This window comes from Chrysemys picta, chromosome 18 (genome assembly GCF_011386835.1).
Source record: "Chrysemys picta bellii isolate R12L10 chromosome 18, ASM1138683v2, whole genome shotgun sequence".
Lineage (NCBI taxonomy): Eukaryota > Metazoa > Chordata > Testudines > Emydidae > Chrysemys > Chrysemys picta.
Genome location: NC_088808.1, coordinates 235913 through 255364, shown reverse-complemented (window position 1 = coordinate 255364; position 19452 = coordinate 235913). Strand labels below are relative to the sequence as shown.

The 19452-nt window shown below is 44.2% G+C and overlaps 1 protein-coding gene across 5 annotated transcripts in view; it reads left to right on the top strand.

Annotated features, from left to right (window-relative positions):
* Positions 1–19452, top strand: part of SLC31A1 (solute carrier family 31 member 1) — a 71955-nt gene that overhangs the window by 17261 nt on the left and 35242 nt on the right. The window contains exon 1 of one of the 5 annotated variants that reach the window (XM_024110377.3): positions 12510–12658. The exons of 2 other annotated variants lie outside the window; for them this stretch is intronic. The gene's annotated coding sequence lies outside the window, so the exon portion shown is untranslated. Of the gene's footprint in view, positions 1–12509; positions 12976–19452 lie in introns of those variants that run through there. 2 more of the 5 variants (XM_065572466.1, XM_065572465.1) reach the window with 2 other exon arrangements.

The following is a 19452-nucleotide window of genomic DNA, read 5'->3' as shown; positions in this document are numbered from 1 at the left end:
TTCCTATGAGAATAGGGACAGGGAGAAATGCTGAGTGGTAATCTGGTTTCCCTGGAGAATATTGTATTTGAATCTTTTACAGACAAATAAAAGCTCTGTCTTCACTGCAAACAAAACACATACCACAACCCCTATCTCAGTGAAAAATCCTGGCGGGGAGGAGGGGGAACGCGGCGCACTCGGGGGAGGAGGTGGGGCCAGGGTGGGGATTTGGGGAGGGGTCCAATAGGGGCAGGGAGGAGCGGAGTTTGGGCGGGGACTTTGGGGCGGGGTGGAGTCAAGTTGGGGTTGGGGGGTGCGAGCACCCACCAGCGCTGACAAAAGTCAGTGCCGGTGGCTGCTAGTGTGAATGCAGCTTATACTGGCAAAATTGTGCTTTTGCCAGTATAGTTTATTCCAATGGCTCACCCCCTCACCCCAGTCTCCCTTCCAAGCAAAATAAGCTATATCAACAAAGACACAGTTTTGCCAGTATAAGTGTGTCTACGCTAGGGGTTTTTGTGTCTAGAAATCACACCTCTTCACAAGCCTAACTCCTTAGGCTCCGACTTAATCACTTTTGAAAATAGGATTTAGGCTCCTAAGTCACTTAGATGCTTTTGGAAATTTTACCCTCTCAATCCAATTTCATTTGTACAGGAAATCCTCACTTAACATTGTAGTTATGTTCCTGAAAAATGCTACTTTAAGCGAAACGATGTTAAGCGAATCCAATTTCCCCATAAGAATTAATGTAAATGAGGGGGTTAGTTTCCAGGGAAATTTTTTTCACCAGACAAAATACTATATATATATATACACACACACACACACACAGTATAAGTTTTAAACAAACAATTTAATACTGGTACACAGTGATGATGATTGTAAAGCTTGGTTGAGGTGGAGGAGTCAGAGGGTGGGATATTTCCCAGGGAATGCCTTACTGCTAAATGATGAACTAGCAATTGGCTGAGCCCTCAAGGGTTAACTCTCACACTCTACAAGGCAGCAGGAAAGGAGGGAGGGCAGGTGTGCATTTCCCCTTTAAGTACACTGCCTTGTTAATTAGATCAGCAAGCTGAGCCGCAGCTGCTGCCTGGAAGCTCCCTCCCTCCTGTGTCCCTGCTCTATGGAAGATGGGGTAAGCGGGGTGCAGGAGCAGGGACGAGGGGAACACCCTGACATTAGCCCCCCTCTCCCTCCCCCCCCCTCCCCAGCAAACAGGAGTCTCTGGGAGCAGCTCCAAGGCAGAGGGCAGGAGCAGCACATGGCAGTGGGGTAGGGACAGCTGAACTTCCGGCAATTGATAGCCTGCTGGGCAGCTGCTGCACAGGGAACTTAGGGGAGCGGGGAGCTGATAGGGGGGCTGCAGGTCCACCCTGGTTCCAACCACCCACCAGCTAGCTGCAACGGGCTGCTCTTCCTGCAACTAGTGGACAAGGCAGGCAGCTGCCAAAACGTTAGAAGGGAGCATTGCACAACTTTAAACGAGCATGCTCCCTAATAGATCAGCAACGTAACAACGGATAAAACAATGTTAACCGGGACGACTTTAAGTGAGGAGTTCCTGTATATGAGAAATTTACAAAGCGATGTAGGGAGATAAAGCACAGCATCTTTAGTACTACTAATAAAGCATGTCCTCCTAGGACACCTTTCATTTGAGGATTAAAACACTTCATAAACTTTGAAAGTCAGCACACACAAGTATTAGCCTATCTGTAAAAAGGGGATAAGCGACACATTCAGGTTCGTGCTGCAGTCCCATGGTATAACCATGCTTTCTCTAACATGAATAATCCCCAAACAGTGAACTTTATGGGAGCACTATAACTTGGCAGCTTGAGATGGATTAAAGTCTATTCAGAAGCATTCGTTACATTCACTTTGAAACAATTTGATTTTAATTTACTTTGGGCCCCAGAGGCAACTGAGCAAGACATTATAATTATTTTTTCATTCAAAACTGTGTATGTATCTTTAAAACCATATTAGCATGCCTGTAATCCTGTTTGTGGTGAATTATCTTCTGAAACTCTTTATGAGGTTTAAATTGCATAGACTGCGTAGACTGTCGGTCCTTCATCAGTTAAGACTGAGCCGATCACAATACGTCTTCCAATCTTCTCTCGTTCTGGCCATCCTTCGCCATGTTTGTCGTGGCCGTTTCAGTTCTCGCGGATACCACTCAGATATAGCTGCAGTCCATCTGTTGACACTGAGTTGGGCAACATGTCCTGCCCACCGCATTTTGCTGAGGTTTAAATTAGACTTTAAAAATTAATTTAATAGAAAAATACTAAGGGGACACTGGAGTTGATGTGCAAACTCTACCTCTAAATGTTCACTGCCTCCATATCTGTGTATTTCACATAGCTGGCTGTTACCACCTTTCTGCGCAAACATAGGATAAAATGATATTTCATGTGATGAACACACAGATGTTCGGAACAAGCAGATATCTCTCTTCCCCTTGCTCCAACAAATAGTACTCCTGGGGGAATTCTGTGCCAAAAAATTAAGAATTCTGTGCACAATATTTTTAAAATTCTGCATATTTTATTAATCAAAATACCACAATATAAGCATGCTAGTTTCAGTTATTTTGGAAATTTATTTCAAAATACCTGTCAGCAAGAATGTCTGTAACAATACAGACAACAAAAAAGATTCAGGAAATGTTTATTGACAAATAGGTTCCTTCCTAGGTATATTAACACAGAACTTTGAGTTTAAACTACAACACAGAAATGTATTTTCTACCCCCTTTAGAAGCAGTGCAAAGACTTGGGGGAGTCAGGGCTAACAGAGGAGCTGAGGGAGAGGGAAGTAATTGCTGGGAAAAAACCTGGAAGTGAAACTGGAGGGTTGTTGGGTGTGGGTGGGAGAAGCATGGAACTTCTGGGGAGGGGCGGGGAGGAGGGGATTATTTGGAAGCATCCCCCATGCAGACCCTGTCTGACACAGCCTTTCCCATTCAGTCAGGCACGTCTGGTCCTGTCCCCATGTGTCCCTGCACTCCCACTCTGCTACTGCCCTGCCCCCCGTTCTCATGTCCCTACACCCCATCCCCATGTGTCCCTGCACCCTCAATCAGACATCCCTCCCCATGTGTCCCTGCACCTTCCATCCCCATCTGGCCCTGCACGCCCACTCCCATTCAGTCCCTGTCCCAGTCTGTCCCCCTCCACTAGCTTTTCTGAACCCCAGTCTGTGACCCTCCCCAGCCACCCCATGTGCCACATGCTGTCCATCTCCCCCCCTCTCCCATATTCTATGCCTCCTCACCTGCACTCATTGGCAGGGTGCTTTGAGGAATGCAGCTTCTTCTCCCTATCTGCTCCCGCCTGGGAGTGGCTGCTCTCTGTTCTGGGGCCACAGCACCCCTGGTGGGTGAAATGAATAAGTGCAGCACCTCTCTGGCAGAACGTATTTTCTGTGGTGAAAAATAAATTCTGCAGGGGACAGAGGCGCAGAATCCCCCCAGGAGTAAAATAGGAAGATTAAGGACAATAAAACCACTGACTATTGTAGCCTCCTGATTATATTTTAGTCTCCTTTGGAGTTCAGCTATTTGTGAGGGCCACATGGTTTTGCTGCTTATTGGAAGCTCATGAAATGTTTCTCCTGTCAGGTTTGTGGCTAGAGAAACTTGTTAAGTGGGCTAGAAAATAGAAATGTTTCCCCAGGCCAGTGCGCAGACTTACAATAATAAAAGGTATCTGCAAGACAGTTCTGATTATTGAAAGGAATTCCCTTAGAATCCTTCCTTAGCGCTGACTTAAGCCTGTTCTTACTAGTAGACTCTATGGACACTTGGAAAACTGACATATAGCTTCACTAGTTACCAAACAAGTGAAACTGGAACACTTGAGAGGGGAAGAAACTTGTAAACTTGTTCTTTAACATCTATCTAATGCAGATCTCTGTTAAAGATCTTTAACACTCCCTAGGAAACCCATTCCAGTGTTTCACCACCCTCCTAGTGAAATAGTGTTTCCTAATATCCAACCTAGACCTACCCCACTGCAACTTGAGACTATTGCTTCTTGTTCTGTCATCTGCCACCACTGAGAACAACCTAGCTCCATCCTCTTGGAACCCCCCTTCAGGTAGTTGAAGGCTGCTATCAAATCCCCTATCACCCGTCTCTTCTGCAGACTAAACAAACCCAGTTCCCTCAGTCTCTCCTAATAAATCATGTGCCCCAGCCCCCTAGTCATTTTCACTGCCCTCTGCTGGACTCTCTTCAATTTGTCCTCATCCTTTCTGTAGTGGGGGCCCCCAAAACTGGATGCAATACTCCAGATGTGGCCTCACCAGTGCTGAATAGAAGGGAATAATCACTTCCCTCGATCTGTGGCAATGCTCCTACTAATAAAGCACAATAGGCCGTTAGCCTTCTTGGCAACAAGGGCACACTGCTGACTCATATCCAGCTTCTCATCCACTGTAATCCCCGGGTCCTTTTCTGCAGAACTGCTGCTTAGCCAGTCAGTCCCCCGCCTGTAGCGGTGCATGGGATTCTTCCATCCTAAGTGCACGACTCTGCGCTTGTCCTTGGTGAACCTCATCAGATTTCTTTTGGCCCAATCCTCCAGTTTGTCTAGGTCCTATCCTATCCCTATCCCTATCCCTCCAGCGAATCTACCTCTCCCACCAGTTTAGTATAATTTGCGAAGTTGCTGAGGGTGCATTAATAAGATATTGAACAAAACCGGCCCCATGACCAACCCCTGGGGCACTCCGCTTGATACCGGCTGCCAACTAGACATTGAGCTGTTGATCACTACCCATTGAGCCTGACAATCTAGCCAGCTTTCTATCCACCTTATAGTCCATTCATCCAATCCATACTTCTTTAACTTGCTGCAAGAATACTGTGGGAGACCGTAACAAAAGCTTTGCTAAAGTCAAGGAATAACACGTCCACTGCTTTCCCCATATCCACAGAGCTAGTTATCTCATCATAGAAGGCAAGCAGGTTGGTCAGGCATGACTTGCCCTTGGTGAATCCATGTTGACTATTCCTGATCACCTTCCTCTCCTCCAAGCGCTTCAAAATGGATTCCTTGAGGACCTGCTCCATGATTTTGCCAGGGACTGAGGTGAGGCTGACCGGTCCGTAGTTCCCCAGGTTCTCCTTCTTCCCTTTTTTAATGATGGGCACCATATTTGCCTTTTTCCAATCGTCCAGTCACCACGAGTTTTCAAAGATAATGGCTAATAGCTCTGCGATCACATCAACCAATTCCCTCAGCAGCCTCAGAGGCATTAGATCTGGACCCTTAGACTTGTGCATGTCCAGCTTTTCTAAATAGTCCTTAACCTGTTCTTTCACCATTGAGGGCTCCTCACCCCCTCCCCATTCTGTGCTGCCCAGTGCAGCAGTCTGTGAAGACCAAGGCAAAAAAAGCACTGAGTACTTCAGCTTTTTCCACATCATCTGTCACTAGGTTGCCTCCCCCATTCAGTAAGGGTCCCACACTTTCCCTGACCTTCTTGTTACTAACACACCTCTAGAAACCTTTCTTGTTACCCTTCACATTCCTGCAAGAACTTAAAGTTCGAGAAACATTTCTCAGTTTCTCTAATGCTTATATTTTAAATGTTACTGTCTAGACATTTGTTCCCACCTTTCCTTATGCTATCTTTGGATTCCTTCTTCTCACCTTAAAAGCATCTAAATCATCCCCTCCAATTTCTGGCATTCCTCCTCTCACATCTGAATTCACTGTGTCCTAGCCTAATTTGCAGACTGCACTAATTTTTCTTGCAATGAGAACAAACTAAATCTGGAACTCAAAGTTATATTAATAGACTTTTCACACTGCGAGAGAACAGTCTTCTAGACTCCACTGCAGGATCACAAAACATGTTGTAGGTTCTTACCAAATTTTTGTTAAGAATATTCCTACAAAAACAGCTTTTAGGAGATATTGCCAAGATAGGTACAGAACCCAGAAGTCACCATAAACAGTCCCTTGGTTCAGAGTATTTAAAAATTTTATTAAGATGATGTTAAAAAAAAATAGTAAACAGAGTTTGAGCATAGAAGTTTCTGGTTATCAGGGAATAACATACAGATTATCGAGGGTGCAAAGTTTGGTTTAAGATCAGGTGTCATAAGGAATACATAATCTGCAATATCCCCGATTGCGGGTAAAAGGTTGATGGGTCAAAGTACAGACATTGAGATATGAAGGTATGAAGTTCATAAAGTGGCTATGTTCGGGAGTGGAGTATAATGAGTGGATATGATGATGAGGATGGATTGACCTTCATTTGGTGAGATTTAATGTTTAGTGAGTTTATGCTTCCAGTTCATATAATCCAACAGAGAAGGTCACTTGGTCCCTTTCTCGTAGTGGGAGAATGATGTCACTCTAGCTCACACTGCAAGAGAACAGTCTTCTAGACTCCACTGCAGGAACACAAAACACGTTGTAGGTTCTTACCAAATTTTTATTAAGAATATTCCTACAAAAACTGCATAAAATCCAGCTTTTAGGAGATATTGCCAAGATAGGTACAGAACCCAGAAGTCACCATAAACAGTCCCTTGGTACAGAGTATATCTACACGGTAAGGATATAGCTACACTGTAATTAAAAATCCACAGTTGGCCTGTGCCAGCTGACTTGGGGGCTCGGGCTATGGGGCTGTTTGATTGCAATGTAAACATTCTGACTCAGGCTGGAACCCAGGCTCTAGGATACAGTGAGGAGGGAGGATCCCAGAGCTCAAGCTGCAGCCTGAGCCCGAATGTCTACACAGTAATACTCCTGGGGCAATTCTGCACCAAAAAATGTAAAATTTTGCACATGATATTTTAAAATTATGCATATTTTGTTAATCAAAACAACACAATATAATCACACCAATTTCAATTATTATGACAACAACAACAAGTAGTCTGGTGGCACCTTAAAGACTAACAGATTTATTTGGGCATAAGCTTTCGTGAGTTAAAACCTCACTTCTTCGGATGCAATAAATCTGTTAGTCTTTAAGGTGCCACCAGACTCCTTGTTGTTTTTGTAGATACAGACTAACACGGCTACCCCCTGATACTTCAATTATTATGGTAATTTATTTCAAAATACCTGACAGCAAGTAAGTCTGTAATAAAACAGACAAAAAATAAGATCCAAGAAATGTTTTTAATAGATTCCTTCCTACACATATTAATACAGAACTTTGAATAATAATTCATGTAAACTACAATACATAAATGTATTTCCCACCCCTCCTCATAAGCAGTGAGAAGGCTTGGGGGAGTCAGGGGTAATGGAGGAGCAGAGGGAGAGCGAAGTAATTGCTCGGAAGCAGCCTGAGAGTGAACCTGGAGGATTGTTGGGTGTGGCTGGGAGAAGTATGGAACAGGTTTTTTTGGAGGGGAGAGAAGGGATTATTAGGGAGTTGGAGAGCATCACCCATGCAGAGCCTGGCTGATCTATAACCTCTCCCATTCAGTCAGACACATCTGCCCCTGTCCCTGTGTATCCCTGCACTCCCCTTCCCCTGTCCCTATGCGACCCTGCACCACCATTCCCATTCAGTCCCTGGCTCAATACTATCACCCCACTAGCTCCTGTGCCCCCACCCCAGTCTGTCCCACCCTCCACTAGCCCTTCTGAACTCCAGTCTGTGTGATTCCCCAGCAGCCCCATGTGCTCCACGCTATCCCCCCATATCCCATGCAGGCAGGGTGCTGTGAAGAATGCAATCACTGCCACCTCCCTATCCATGGCTGTCAACCCTCTGTTCTGGTACCACAGCAGCCCCTGGTGGGCAAAAGGTGTAATCTATCTTGCTGGTAGAATCTATTTGGGGGGGGCGGGAGGGGAAGGGGAATTCTGCAGGGAACATAAATTCTGCATGTGCACAGTGATACAGAATTACCCTAGGATTAAATTAAACATCCCATTAAACCGAGCCCTGAATCAGCCAGCATGGGCTAGCCAGGAATGCCTAATTGCAACGTAAACATACCCATAGACCACGCTCTAAAGAAAAGTTACAATTTACTACTGGTTTAAGAAGATCAATATACTGCTATAGTAGACAAGTCTCACCGTAAAATCTTTCTGACCCAGTAATCGCAAGCTCAGTAGGAATTAAAGAATAAGAAAATCAGACTGGCATAATAAAGTGCAATTAACTCCCTGATTTGCTGCTCCAGCCCTGGAAGTACTGTGCAGCAGCTCGCTATCCTATTCCCGCCCTTATTCTGATATGCAGTAGGGGAGGGCTCACCAAATATAAAAAAGTGGCATCTCACCCTGTCACCGGAACAGAGCACTACCAACAGTCCTTATCATCACTACACATTGGCTTGAACTCCTGACAAACAGCCATCTGCTCACTGCCAACAAAGTAGGAGTGAGACTATTTACCTGATGGGAACACTGGCTCTGAGTTTCCTCTATATTTGCTAATATCTTTCAGTAAAGGACAGATAGTTATCCCAAACACAAACATGCAGTCAGGTTTATACAATACTGTGAAGCTTCCTTAGTACAATTCCTCTTTAGCCCTCTCTACTCTGCAATTTTTAACTGAGTTTGCAATCAGCTAGTCACCTGGCTGGCTTTAAGCACTGTTTCTGTCCACACAACATTTAAACTTTGCTAGTAGTTGTGGCTACTAACTGTGCAGCTGGGGTGGCTCAGTTAATAGAGGACACACACACAATCCCCAGCTGAGACATCCAGTACTCCTGTTCTTTTTGCGGATACAGACTAACACGGCTGTTACTTTGAAATCTGTCATTATGCAAGGCACTGCATTTAGCCGTATGGAGTGGAAATCCATCAACTTCATGAAAAAACTCGTATCGATACAGACAGACATCATCTTCCTTTCCAAATGCAAACAAATGGATATCATACCAAAAGGACTAAAGGTAAAAAATCCATTACAATCTACATACAATCTACAATCTTCTGTCTGTGTGTTTCACTCTATGCATCTGAAGAAGTGAACTGTAGCCCACGAAAGCTTATGCTGAAATAAATTTGTTAGTCTCTAAGGTGCCACAAGTACTCCTGTTCTTTTTGTCTTGTATCAGTGCATTCTGGGGAAATCTTGTCAGTTGTCTCCTGATGTCTCAGCTGGGGATTGTGTGTTCAATATCTTATTAATGCACCCTCAGCAACTTCGCAAATTATACTAAACTGGTGGGAGAGGTAGATTCGCTGGAAGGGATAGGGATAGGATAGGACCTAGACAAACTGGAGGATTGGGCCAAAAGAAATCTGATGAGGTTCACCAAGGACAAGCGCAGAGTCGTGCACTTAGGATGGAAGAATCCCATGCACCGCTACAGGCGGGGGACTGACTGGCTAAGCAGCAGTTCTGCAGAAAAGGACCTGGGGATTACAGTGGATGAGAAGCTGGATATGAGTCAGCAGTGTGCCCTTGTTGCCAAGAAGGCTAACGGCCTATTGTGCTTTATTAGTAGGAGCATTGCCACAGATCGAGGGAAGTGATTATTCCCCTCTATTCTGCACTGGTGAGGCCACATCTGGAGTACTGCATCCAGTTTTGGGGGCCCCCACTACAGAAAGGATGAGGACAAATTGAAGAGAGTCCAGCAGAGGGCAGTGAAAATGACTAGGGGGCTGGGGCACATGATTTATTAGGAAAGACTGAGGGAACTTGTTTAGTCTGCAGAAGAGACGAGTGATGGGGGATTTGATAGCAGCCTTCAACTACCTGAAGGGGGGTTCCAAGAGGGTGGAGCTAGGCTGTTCTCAGTGGTGGCAGATGACAGAACAAGATGCAATAGTCTCAAGTTGCAGTGGGGTAGGTCTAGGTTGGATATTAGGAAACACTATTTCACTAGGAGGGTGGTGAAGCACTGGAATGGGTTTCCTAGGGAGGTGGTGGAATCTCCATCCTTAGAGGTTTTTAAGGCCCGGCTTGACGGAGCCCTGGCTGAGATGATTTAGTTGGTGTTGGTCCTGCTTTGAGCAGAGGGTTGAACTAGGTGACTTCCTGAGGTCTATTCCAACCCTAATCTTCTATGATTCAGAACTTGGGATCAGAGTTCTGTTTTGTTTCCAAAGAGACTGCATGTTTTATGTGAGGAGACTGCAGCAGAAGTTTGAACTGTTCTGCAGTTATAGTACAGACAATAAAGCATCTCTAGGTGTGTGCTTTAATCATGGTAATTGCATAGTGAGCTTAACGCTTGATCCCTTTTGGAAGGTCAGCTGCTCCATCTGCAGACCTCACCCTTGCCATTGATCAGGGCTGGAACCTCAGTCCCCAGGACAAGAGCATTTATGTTCCAGAGCATAGTACTTTTCCCCTCCAAGTACCCCTCCTTACCTCCCTTGCAGCTGCCAGCCTACATCAGTCTCTGGCTAGGAAGGTCAGAGAGCAGCGTGCTCTGAAGGGATTTGGAGTGGAGCACCATGTCTCCATAGGGTATCAGTGTGCAGGGAATTGCTCTAAGTGCTCTGTTCTCAAGCTGGCAGCAGCTGCATTGCTGCTTGGACCTTGGCATCTTTACAGAGACCAGCCTAGCTGAGTATCAGAGGGGTAGCTGTGTTAGTCTGTACCCACAAAAACAACGAGGAGTCCGGTGGCACCTTAAAGGCTAACAGATTTATTTGGGCATAAGCTTTCATGGGTAAAAAACCCACTTCTTCAGATGCATGGAGAAGAATAGCTGAAGAATTTCAAGAAATTTGCAAATGAAGTCTGTTAACACACCTTTTTCCATACCCAATGAGATTTGACTGACTTTGTGAAACATCCAAAGCAAATACCCTTCAAATTCCCTTTGACATGTTTGTACCGAGTGTTCAGAGCCACCTCTGTTCCACATTTATTCCACACAAGGGGAAGTGAGGGAGCTATAAAGTCTGTAGCTGCTGTTTGCAAAAGCCATCAGTACTCACAAGTGGGAGAGCCATGAGTGAGTTATGCTGTTATCCTAAACTCATGGCAATAAAAGCGTTATAAAAACACGTGATCATATGGGTGTGGCTTACTGTCTCTGTCATGTGTTCAGGTGCCCACAGCACTGATAAGTCAGTTATGCAGAGCTTCCCAAGCTAGTGATACTAAAAGATCTCTCAGCCCACCTTCCATCTTGTTTGTGCATCTTATATTTGCTTTGGGGGCAGTTTTTCCCCTTGCAAGTCTAGAGGTTAGTATTGAATCAGTTTTGTCATTGGCCTAGCTGGAGCTTGTTGATCTTCAAAAGCTTAAAGTGAATTCTTATAATGGCTGGAAATCTACTGTATTCCAGGGCTTGTAATATAGATGGGGTAGGAGAGGATCGTGTATGAGTGTATCATGTGTGTGAAAACCAGATCTTGCCTCAATGCTCCCTCTTGTGGAAGAAACCCATGGTGTGGCAAATCCCACGCCAAAAACTTGTCATCAAGTAGAATCTGGAGCTTCCCTTCCAAGGAGAGGGGGTTGTGGCAGCAGGAAGGAGCTGCAGAATGTGAACTCCACAGATGTTGTGGAAAGTAGAATCCAACTGCATGGATCCCCAACAGTAGCTAGGAATAGTCTTCCCCTCCACTCTGCTTTCTAAGAGTCCCCCACATCAGCCAGGGTCCCTCTGCAGCTGTGTGCTAGCACTACTCCCCACAGGTGGGGAGTTCACAGTGCAAGAAGCATCATTATGTCCCACAAGGTTTCCAGTTGGAAACCTGCTGGGAGACCATGCTGCACAAAGGGGCACTTGGGCATGGGAGCATGCTGCATATGTGCTGCCTACTCCCTCTCTTCTGTGCTCCCTGCCTCAGTGCCAACTACATCTACAAATGGAGGGGAAAATGGAGTCCCTAGGTTGTGACCATTCCTCTCCGGTCACCCCACAGGTCAGACCCCTGCTTTGCCTCGGCCCCCTATTGTATTTTAAAAGCTTGAACTATAATGTCAGTATAATGATGATTTAGTGGGGATTGGTCCTGCTTTGAGCAGGGGGTTGGACTAGATACCTCCTGAGGTCCCTTCCAACCCTGATATTCTATGATTCTATGTCCTTGTTCTGCCAGCTAGGAAGAAAGTATGAACTGTGCTGCTCCTGGAAACATAGTATGCACCTGTAAGAGAGGTGATAGACACCTCATGGGGAAAGGGAAGCCTCACTCCAGTGACCCAGCCCACCTCATTGTCCATGTACATTCTGCTCTCATGCGGCTAGCTAGACTTGCAGCAGGCTGCCTCCTTGGAACTGTTTCCGGGCCAGTTATAACTACGTGTCTTACAGAGTACAAAAGTCTTTGGCTTTGTTAATTGAAAACATCAGTGTTTTGGGGGAGAGATTATTTGACTCAGGATGGAAAGGTGCTGAATCCTTCCTGCCTCCAGCCCCTACCATGATCCACGCACCCCCAAAATATGCCAAGAGTGACTCACTCTCTCTGAGGTTACTGGGACTAAATGGACCTGAGTTGGAATAGGCTGGGGGTTTGGCAACAAAAGGACTAGGACAGCAGTAAAAGCGCTGAGAGTAGGAAAAGGTATTAGTTAAATCTGAGCACTAGTTAATAATTAGTCACAGGGTAGAGATAATGGATCTGGGTTCTGCTTGTCAGCATTATGTGAAATTGCCCTTTTAAAAACTTTGATCCATCTAAGGATTGCTGTATTGGGGGAGACGGGTATCCTGGAGACAGTGGATGGGAAAACTGGCTCTGGGAAAGTAAGTACCCAGCACAGCTTCTCTGGCTGTGACTCTGGCTTCCTTTGGAGGCTGTGTGGGGGTGTTAGGGTGTGTTTTATGTGCTGGATAATCTTCATTTAGACCATGGAGCAAACTACTCTGTTGGTCCCTGATTGTTTCCTATCCAGTGCTGTGTTTGCCAAGCCCTAAAAGTGACCTGTAAGAATGATCAAGCTGTCTTGTTCACCTAAAATACTCTTTAAAGGAATCATCACCTCCAGAGGATTTTGTTTGTCATCTTTCTTGTCTCCCTTCCCACCCTCCCAATCCCCACAAAGGAGAAAACTGCTGTCTTGGTGAGTTGATAAAGATGGTAGTTTTTTGAGGGATGGGTTTTTGACTCCATAAAGGCAAAAATATCTTAATGGTTTTGATACTGTCAAATGCACTGGATGATGGGGAAGTGCTCCCAGAGTGTCATCCTGGCTCTCACCCATTCCTAGATGAATGGATGGAAACAATTTGCTTGTTGTACTTTGTCTTTTTTTTCTCCATCCGTCTTTTTCCATGACCTTTTCCATGTCATTTAATAAGGACAGATCAGTGAATCCATTCCTGATCTGGGAGCTTTATAGGTCAGCTGGTGAGAGCAGGAGAGTGCCTCTGGAGATTGGGGCCTTTGCTAGTCTGGCCTTAGTCTTCTCCTGAAACTAGGGTCATGCAATCTGGGTTTAATTAAAAGTAGACTTTGTGGCATGCACTTGGCTGACAGGCGTGCATACACTAGAGTGATTTCTGCAGAGAAGGGACTAAATTCAAACTTCCCAGTGCCACAGACATTTCTGGCAATGGATGCACCAAGGAACTGCTCCATTTTTCCATGGGTGGAGTGGGACAAATTTTGGTTTTGCCAGAGATCTGTAGCTAGCTAGTGATCTCAAGTGGAAGGAGAGGGCTGCATTTTTAACTCTCCTGCAAACTAGGAAAACTAAATCTTTTCCTAAAAATCTCCTGTAGGTGGTGATTAGTCATGGGGGGAGGGAGGGGATGTTGTTTAGAAGTTTAAATGTGACCCAGGTTGTGAACAAAAGTAGCTGTTGTACTAAAGGCATGGAGTGGATTGAAGATCTCAATCTAGTTCCTTACGACTCTGTGTCCTTGGCATAGAAACTCCCAAGTTCCAATTAATGCCAGATAATCATGGCATTGTCAATAGAGAGGCCAAGGGTTGAACGGCTCCCAGATCTGTAGATTAACCCTGGATGCCCAAACAGTCTCTTCCAAATGACATTTGGGAGTGGGGGGAGAAGAGAGAGTAGTAAAATGAGCTCCTGGGACTATTGTTTAAGGTTGTTAGGCACATGAGCACTTTTTGAAGTCTTACCCTCAGGAGCCTGTCACTTGGGCGCTTTGAAAATGTTACCCAACAATACTTGATGGCGGCTGCACGACACACACTGGGGATTCTGACAATCAGGGACCAGATATCCCAAGGGGACAACAGTGTGTTTGAACCCCAAAGAATCCAATTAACTATATACAGTGATATTGTACTATAAAAACATGTCAAGTAAGGACTTTTTTGAAAACTCATAATGTTCTAAACTTAATAATCATTGTGAGATGTACAGATTATTGTTATGGATTACCAGTATGTACTTGTATATATAGAGAGGGATGTTCATAAAACTTTGGCTCTACCTTGCAGCAGGACAGAGCGATCAGACAGGGAGAGGCACCTCCCAAGTAACAATCCATTACAGAACCCAGAAAGACACAAGGATGGGCCATTAACGTTAATGGAAAGACAGTGAGACAACTGGGGATTTCCCCACTCTGAATATCTATAGTTACTGAAGAAACAAATAAACTTCAAACCCTGTTAAAGTGGAAGGGGTTTGAAGTGAAAGAAATCTGGAAACTGAGGGACACCTTTTGGCAGAAAGCCCTGTGAAATGCTGCATCCCTGCTAAATTTAGGTGTGCGGGGGGGAATTTGGGGGGGGGTATGCTGGGGAACTGTTCAAAAGCAATAGGTAACTTGGATTAGAAAAAGGAATCTTTTAGGGCTGTCGATTAATCTCAGTTAACTCTCACAATTAACTCAAAATATTAATTGCGATTAATCACAGTTTTAATTGCACTGTTAAACAATAGAATACCAATTGAAATTTATTAAATATTTTGGATGTCTTTTCTACAGTTTCACATACATTGTATTCTGTTTTGTAATTGAAATCAATGTGTATATTATTTTTTATTACAAATATTTGCACTATAAAAATGATAAACAAAAGTAATGGTATTTTTCAATTAACCTCATACAAGAACTGTAGTGCAATCTCTTTGTTGTGAAAGTGCAACTTACAAATGTAGATTTTTTTTGTTACATAACTGCATTCAAAAACAAAACTGTGTAAAACTTCAGACCATACAAGTCCACTCAGTCCTACTTCTTGTTCAGCCAATTGCTAAAACAAACAAGTTTGTTTACATTTACAGATAAATAATAATAATAATAATATATGGAGATATACCTATCTCATAGAACTGGAAGGGACCCCAAAAGGTCATTGAGTCCAGCCTCCTGCCTTCACTAGCAGGACCAAGTTCTGATTTTTGCCCCAGATCCCTAAGTGGCCCCCTCAAAGATTGAACTCACAACCCTGGGTTTAGCAGGCCAATGCTCAAACCACTAGCTATTCCTTCCCCTGGGAGATAACGCTGCCCTCTTCTTATTTACAATGTCACTAGAAAGTGAGACCAGGCATTTGCATTGCACTTTTGTAGCTGACATTGCAAGGTATTTACTTTACGTGCCAGATATGCTAAACCAGGGGTCGGCAACGTTCGGCACGCGGCTCGCCAGGGTAAGCACCCTGGCGGGCCAGGCCAGTTTTATTTACCTGCTGACGCGGCAGGTTCGGCCGATCACGGCCCCCACTGGCCGCGGTTCGCTGTCCCGGGCCAATGGGGGCGGCGAGCCGAAAATTGCCGACCCCTGTGCTAAACAATCGTATTGCCCTTCATACTTAGGCCTCCACTCCAGAGGACATGCTGCCATGCTGATGATGCTTGTTAAAAAAATGTGTTAATTAAATTTGTGACTGAACTCTTTGGAGAAGAATTGTATGTCCCCTGCTCTGTTTTACCCGCATTCTGCCATATATTTCATGTTATAGCAGTTCCAGATGATGACCCAGCACGTGTTCGTTTTAACACTTTCACTGTAGATTTCACAAAACGCAGAAAAGGTATCAATGTGAGATTTCTCACCGACTCAACATTTAAGAATCTGAAGTGTCTTCCAAAATCTGAGAGGGACAAGGTGTGGAGCATGTTTTCAGAAGTCTTAAAAGAGCAAAACTCCGATGCAGAAACTACAGAATCCGAACCACCAAAAAAGAAAATCAGCCTTCTGCTGGTGGGATCTGACTTAGATGATGAAAATGAACATGTCTCAGTCTGCACTTCTTTGGATTGTTGTTGAGCAGAACCAGTCATCAGCATGGACGCATGTCCGCTGGAATAGTGTTTGAAGCATGAAGGGACATATGAATCTTTAGTGCATCTAGCACGTAAATATCTTGCGACTGCCGGCTATAACAGTGCCATGCGAACACCTGTTCTCACTTTCAGGTGACATTGTAAACAAGAAGCGGGCAGCATTATCTTCTGCATATTTAAACAATTTGTTTGTCTTAGCGATTGGCTGAATAAGAAGTAGGACTGAGTGGACTTGCAGGCTCTAAAATTTTACAGTGTTTTATTTTTGAATGCAGTTCTTTTTGTAGATAATTCTACATTTGTAAGTTCAACTTTCATGATAAAGAGATTGCCTTACAGTACTTGTATTAGGTAAATTGAAAAATATTATTTCTTTTGGTTTTTTACAGTGCAAATACTTGTAATCAAAAATAAATTTAAAGTGAGCACTGTACACTTTTATTTTGTGTTGTAATTGAAATCAATATATTTGAAAATGTAGAAAACATCCAAAAATATTTAAATGGTATTTTATTATTGTTTAACACCACGATTAAATCGCGATTAATTTTTTTAATCGCTTGATAGCTCTAGAATTTATCTAAGATAGAAGTGTCAAGCCTGGGATTGGGTCTTTGTTTATTTTCTGTGTAACTTGTATATGTTTGCCCTCCCTTACTATTTAATCTTTTAATACGTGGTTTTTCTATTAAATAAACGTCTTCTTTGTGTTTACCCCAAGCGGGTCTCTGGTGTGTAAACTGTGTGGAGTGTGTGCCCCAAAGTGAACTGATAACTGAGGGGGTGGGATGGAGAGGCTGATTTCACACCTTCCAAGGTGACTAACCTGAGGGGAACAGTCAGAGTTGTCTGGTAATTAAGAATCTGGGTAGGTAGATTTGGGGAGATGTGGGACTGGAAGAACTGTTGGTTGTAACTCTTCCAAGGAGTAACAAGGCTGATGAAAGCTAGTGGGAGACCTTGTGCTTATGAGCATGCTACTGGTGTCAGAGGTCTGAACCACAGCAGCATAGTATTAAGGCACCCCAAGTTTAGAGGGTGGGTGGTGACAGAACCCCTTACTTGCATGGGTAATCCCCAAAAGTCACAGTGGTGTAGTCAGTACAGCAGCTGCACCTCATCTCAGTGAACTGAGGCTCACCTGTGAAACATTTGATAAATAGACATTAAGAGATAAAAAAGTGAAGGAGCAAAGTACAATCAAATGGCTTATTATTTTCTTTTGTTTATTTTGGATTAAGGGACATACAACAAGGAAAGGAGACTGTGAGCCAGTTAGTTGGGGTACAGGGATAGCACAGTGGTTTGAGCATTGGCCTGCTAAACCCAGGGTTGTGAGTTCAATCCTTGAGGGGGCCACTTAGGGATCTGGGGCAAAATCAGTACTTGGTCCTGCTAGTGAAGGCAGAGGGCTAGACTCAATAACCTCAAGGTCCCTTCCAGTTCTAGGAGATAGGATTTATTTATTTAGTCCTTGGATACTATGCTAAAAAGCAGCTTGGGCGCTTATGTTTGAAATATAGTTTGAAACGGTTGAATATGAAATCACAGGGATAGATAGAATTTTATATGAACCATCTAGACCAATATGTGTAAACAAGGAATTGAGTGGTTTTCTAATACTTAATTCAGAAGGAGTATTGACTCCTGTAGGATGCTGTTTGTGTTGTGTAGATTCTGAAAATGTTTTGAATTGACCTTCACATGCTTCCTGCAGCATAGGTGGTGCATCTTTCCGTGCTAACTCTCTAAGTAAGTAACGCTGAGTTTCTGTGAGGAGGATTTCTATGGCAAGAAACCCCAGGCTGAGATTTTAAAAAGTAGGAGCCTAAATTTAGGCTTCTAAATCTATATTTTGGTTTCTAACCAAGTGGCCTGATTCTCAAAGGTGCTGAGCACTCAACAGCTCCCATTGATCTCTGACCCCTGCTTCTCTCATGTACCGCTTAGGAGAGAACCATTCCTGCATCTACTCCCCAAGGGTCAGTTTGTGGAGAGGTTCTGTGTTTGTCAGCCTTTGTTTCCTGCTCAGTGTGGTCCCTGATAAACTAATGTTGTCATCACATTTAGTGTCCTCTGTCTTATTTTATGGTCTCTATGTAAGACTTGCTCATCTGTATAAGAGCTAGGTTATATTGTTATCTTGCTAGGGAGCAAGCTATTTCAGGCCCGCTAGTGTATGCCGTCGGGTGTGATGAGTCACCTTACGTTTTCTGCAAGTGGAGGAAGTTTTTTCCTCATTGGTATCTTGAGGATGCATTGGCTGAATTTTAACTTCATTTGGGTGCCACTTAAGATTGTTTCTCAAAGTGTGATGAAAATATTCCCTGATGAAGTATTTATTACGGGGTCACATTTCTGATTTATTGTCAGTTAGTCAAAAATCCTGAAATAATGTAAAATGATTGTAGGCAGGACAAAAATGTTAGTGGAAACTGCCCTGAAGTACATGCAAAGTACAGTATCTCTATAGAGAATGAGGTAAACATTAATTTTCTAAGGAACCTGTCCTCTGAGGGATTGAGGGCACCTAGTGTAACGTGCTGGATAGGGCTTTTAATGCTGAGTTTGGCTTGAATAGCAATTGAAGAGTATTCCAGGGCCTAAATGAGTAGCAGTGCTGAAAGTGGAACCCTTCCAGCTCTCCCGCCCTCCCCCCGCCCTCCCCCCCGACACACACACACACACTGGTTCCTGTGTAAAAGCTTAAGCAGGGATTCTCAAACTCTCGCAGTGTGGCTTGCATCTGATAACATAAGAATGGCCATACTGGGTCAGACCAATGGTCCATCTAACTCAGTATCCTATCTGACAGCAAGTGCTGCCAGAGGCTTCAGAGGGAACAGGGCAATTATTGAGTGATCCATCCCATGTCATCCACTCCCTGGTTCTGGCAGTCAGAGGTTTAGGGACAGCCAGAGCATGGGGTTGCATTCCTGATCATCCTGGCTAATAGCCAGGGATGGACCTATCCTCCATAATAGAATGTGTCTTGTGAGCACTCACATTCATAGAATCATACAAAAAGGAGATTAGGGTTGGAAGAGACCTCAGTAGGTCATCTAGTCCAACCTTGTGCTCAAAGCAGGACCAACACCAACTAAATCATCTCAGCCAGGGCTTTGTCAAGCCGGGCCTTAAAAACCTCCAAGGATGGAGATTGCACCACCTCCCTAGGTAACCCATTCCAGTGCTTCACCACCCTCCTAGTGAAATAGTGTTTCCTAATATCCAATGTAGACCTCCACCACTGCAACTTAAAACCACTGCTCCTTGTTCTGTCATCTGTCACTATTGAGAACAGCCGAGCTCCATCCTCCTTGGAAC